This window comes from Octopus bimaculoides, chromosome 4 (assembly GCF_001194135.2).
Source record: "Octopus bimaculoides isolate UCB-OBI-ISO-001 chromosome 4, ASM119413v2, whole genome shotgun sequence".
In the NCBI taxonomy this organism is placed as follows: domain Eukaryota; kingdom Metazoa; phylum Mollusca; class Cephalopoda; order Octopoda; family Octopodidae; genus Octopus; species Octopus bimaculoides.
The window spans coordinates 137,393,393-137,396,851 of NC_068984.1; positions in this window are offsets into that span (position 1 = coordinate 137,393,393).

Below are 3,459 nucleotides of genomic sequence, written 5' to 3' on the forward strand. Positions count from 1 at the left end.
ATATATATATATATATATATATACACGACAAGAAATAATGTTTGTCTCTTTTTATGGAAACAAAAGTGTTTATAGGACTGCAAAAAAGAAGTGTTCAAATATAATTGAGACAGAGATAAGAAACATTGATCATAGAACAAACATCAAATTCGAGTCAACGGCTTCATATATAACCCCATACTGCCAAACATTTGATCATATATAAATATATAAATGTCACCATGGTTCTTAAACATATAAAGCATACATATACAAAAAACACAGATGGTAAAAATATATATGCGAATAAAAATTACAGATATAGAGAACGGCCTATTGAAAAGGTAAATACAATCGACTAAAAATTCTAAAGCGTGTCAAGCTACTAAAATAAAATAAAATATAATATCAATCGACTAAAAAGATTTTCTTACTTCCCTTAAATCAAAAAGTACGTCAAAAAAGTTCAGTTCATAAGAACTTTAGGGGGTTGGAGTCCACAAAAGGGTTTCACAAAGAGTTTCCTGTTCATCTTGATGAGGATTTCATTGCCGAGATGCACTTTAACCGCGGCAATGAACTTCCGAAATGGCCATAGGTGTGTTTGACTTGTTTTTGTGGAACTCTTTTTGCTCCTGGACTCCAACCAACCATGGTTTTTATGAATTGACCTTTGTTGACGTACTCTTTGATCTGAGGGGAGTAAGATAATTTTTATAGTCGATTGATATTTTATTTTATTTTATTTAGATTTTTAGTTGCATGACACATTTTAGAATTTTTAGTCGATGGTATTTACCTTTTTGATTGGCCGTTCTATATATCGGTATTTTTATTCGCATATATATATGTTTTTACCTTCTGTGGTTTTCGTATTGGGTTGGTGCATAATTATTGCGGCTTTTTTTCAACAAATTTTATTCAACAAAAACAATAACAATATTTAACAAAAACATCTTTAAATGACGGTCTGACAGTTTGCCAAGCAAATGGGAAGCAGTAATTGAAGTAGATGGTGAATATGCTCCAGAATAATCATTTAAGGATGTTTTTGTTACATGTTGTTATTGTTTTTGTTGAACAATATTCGTTGTAAAAAAGCCGCAATAATTATGCACCAACATAATATAGCTTGTTTCACAACTATTTGGTTCCAGGTTCAGTCCAACTGTGTGGTACTTTGCATAAGTGTCCTACTATAGCCTTGGGCCGACCAAAGCCTTGTGAGTGGATTTGGTAGACGGAAACTGAAAGAAGCCCGGCCCGTCGTATATATGTGTGTGTGTGTGCGTGTCTGAGTTTGTCTCCTCCTCATCGCTTGACACCCGAGTTGGTGTATTTACGTCCCCATAACGTAGCGGTTCGGCAAAAAGAACCGATAGAATAAGTACTAGGCTTACAGAGAATAAATCCTGGGGGTGATTTGTTCGACTAAAGGCGGTCTGCCTTCCTCTCTTTGATCTTCAGCCTTAACTAGCGAATCCTAAACCCCGACCCTATACCTAATTGGCTTTTTACGCACTTATATATTTCTTCACTTTTTACTCTTTATTTTTTTTTTTGCTTTTTCTGTATTTTTTCTTTTTTCTTTATCTTCTGTTCTCTCCCAGTTACTCACATTACTAAACCTAGTATACTCTTTTTTTTTACTCTCTTACTTGTTTCAGTCATTTGACAGCGGCCATGCTGGAGCACCACCTTTAGTGGAGCAAATCGACCCCAGGACTTATTCTTCATTACGTTCTGAGTTCAAATTACACCGTGGTCGACTTTGCTTTCATCCTTTCGGGGTCGATAAAATTAAGTACCAGTTGCGTACTGGGGTCGATCTAATCGACTGGGGATCCTCCCTAAAAATTTCGGGCCTTGTACCTAGAGTAGAAAGAATTATTCATTTGTTATTGTTCGTTTGGTTATAATACACAAGAGAGATTTACGATATATCGGACATCCTGGAGTATACCAACAACGTACAATCAACGTAACATGTGCTTTGGACAAACCTCTTGGCGCTAAATACACATAAGGTTGGTTTCCTCTGTGTATACAACAGGAATATTCTATTTAATATTGATCGACCATGGGTAGTGACCACAGGTTTATGCAACCCTACTTGGTACATAAATTTTCTAGTACCCGATTTTATCTGAATCCTTATTATTGTTTGTGTGTGTGTGTGTGTGTGTGTGTATACACGATTACGACTTCCAGTTTCCATCTACCAAATTCACTCAGAAGGTTTTGGTTGGTCTGGAGCTATAGTAGAAGATACTTGCCCAAGGTGTCATGCACTGGGACCGAACACAGAAACAAGTGGCTGGGAAGCAAAATTCTGACCACACAATAAAATAAAATAAAAACTACCTTCCCTTCCCTTCCCCCGAGCTACGAAAAATGCATTTTTTACGCAAGTGTATCTTTAATAACAGAATGCCTGGAATCCTGTTCACAAATATATACATAAAAGCTAAATGTAGTGATTCATAAAATCTTTATTCGAGAAGTAACAGATGTTGTTTTTGAAAGGCGTTGTGGTATTATTTTGCGATTTATTGTTCATTTTTTCGTTCATTTTCCCTATATTTACTTACGTTCAACCAGTGTTGCATTTAAAAGACCCAGAATAATCTTGTTATAGAAATTGCGTCATGGCTATCAGTAAACATTTCCATACGATTAATGTTTCACATCAATATTGCACTTGAGTGCAGGACTTATGAGAAAATAGAGCACCGAGCTAAATGCTACTAATAGCCTTGTAATATATACAAAAGTAGTGAGCCGAAAAAATCGTTAGCACGCAGAGCAAAATGCTTAGCGGTATTTCATCCGTCGTTACGTTGTAAGTTCATATTCCGCTGGGGGTCAGCTTTGCCTTTTAGCTCCTTTCATCTTCACGGGATCGTTGAAAAGTACCATTTGAGCAATAGGGCCGTTGTAATGGGGAATACGGGATTTTTGGTATGATGCAGTGCCGTCCAGTTCGAGGATTGGTATAACTGTCAATTCCAAAATTGGGAGTTAAAACTTTCAAGATCTTCCAAATATATATCATTGCATATCTCTCTCGTCTTCTCTCCGAGGAATAGAGACTCAGCTCCTTTAACCTCCCCCAGTAGCCCATCTTTTGCATCAAGTCAGTCTTCTTTGTGTATTGGCGCTGGATTGCTTCAAGATCCACAATTTGTTTCACACTCTCTAGGGACCATAGTTGGGTGCAGTAGCCCAAGCGGCTTAGAACGAAAGTCTTCCATAGGAGTTGCAGGGCCTCCTTTTCCTGGTTCTGAATGTCCTCAGCATCCATCCAGCCACTCGCCTGCACAGTGTTACCGTTTTGGTAGTATGCACATGGAATGTTGTACCATTGCTCATGTGAACTCCCAGGTCACGCAGCGACTCTGACTCTAGGATCGTATTACCTTTAGGTCCAGTGTATTCCGATTTTAGCCTGGCGTTGGACCGATAGTGGAGTGCTTGTAA